This window comes from Phoenix dactylifera, chromosome 18, assembly GCF_009389715.1.
Source record: "Phoenix dactylifera cultivar Barhee BC4 chromosome 18, palm_55x_up_171113_PBpolish2nd_filt_p, whole genome shotgun sequence".
In the NCBI taxonomy this organism is placed as follows: domain Eukaryota; kingdom Viridiplantae; phylum Streptophyta; class Magnoliopsida; order Arecales; family Arecaceae; genus Phoenix; species Phoenix dactylifera.
The window spans coordinates 9,185,715-9,187,124 of NC_052409.1; positions in this window are offsets into that span (position 1 = coordinate 9,185,715).

A 1,410-nucleotide genomic window follows, 5' to 3' on the forward strand; every position below is an offset into this window, starting at 1 on the left:
CCTATTTTTATCATCATTCCATCTTCTAGCTACTCAAAACCATTGACGTGTCACTTCGGTCTTTTAAGCTGACATTTGCTCTCAAGTTATCTTTTTTATCAACCATTTGAATCTAATTTTTGGAATTTCGCTTTTTGTTGACCTAGTTGGCTACCTAGCTAGCTAGAGACTAGCTGATCTTTTCATTTTCTTTTGATCATAAAAATGAAGGCCAAAATGAGAAAGACTTGATTTCCAATTTGCCACCGTCATTAATAACAATTAAATCTAAGTAATACTTCCATTTTGTAGTAGGCAGTTGTTTTATTTTGTAAAACCTTTTGGGAAAGAGATATGACAGAGGGCACTTTCTAAACATAGGCTTAAAAAATATATCATACTTAAAACACTTGGAAAGATAAAAGCGTTACTGAATTTTTTAGTTATTGCCTGATGATGCCCTATGAAAGCATCATATGCCTTTTTTTAATGACCTGCTTTAAATCTGGAACAAATTAATACTTGCATTACGTAGCCGAAGATTCCAACGGGTCCCCCCCAAAAAAATAATAATAAAAGGAAAGGCTTTATAAGCAGCTGTTTAGTTTTTAAATATTAAAATTGTCTATGATGTGAAGGGACAAAAAATAGTTATTTAAAGGTCTATTATCACTCTTTTTTAACACAATCCATTGTTTATTGAACAAAATAAATTAATATATCCCCCAACTGTCCCTCCGAAGCATATCCGGAGGACAGTACATATAATAAAATAAAACAGCTGATATCTAAACCCCTAATATTTAAAAAAGTTTTTTTTCGCATTAATATTTTTTTTAAAAAATTAAATTTACATCTTATAAAATATTATTTCTATACAAATGTCCCCTTCCAACACAGTTAATGAAAACTATATTTATTTTAATTTAAATAAAAAATTTTAAAATTATTTTTTTGTTTTTAATCGTGATCACCATATCGATATTTTTTTTTGCACATCTAAGGATAAAAAAATAGAATAGTAAAACAAATATTTTACAAAGATATATATATATATATTCAATTTTTTTTAAAAAATATTTATCTAAAATTTGATATTTAGGAGGGTGTTTATGTAAAAAAAATATTTAAAAATAAAACTACGACTCCACGGGAGGATATATACGTGACTAAAAAGTGGTAAACTCGGGGTGTCGGATTTGGACCCTACGACTTCTCCGCCGGGCCCATCTAATGTGGTCCCCGCACTTCAGCTACTGTTTCACTACATCATACTGTGCTCAGGTGTTACGGAGCCGATGCTTTTCCGCCTATGATCCAGTCATTAAAGTCCAGGTGTCCAATCCATGGTGTGCGCTTGTCGCTTGAACGTCACCGATCTCGATATCGCGGGCTGACGGCATGAATTCCGGACACGTGTGCATGGGGCGA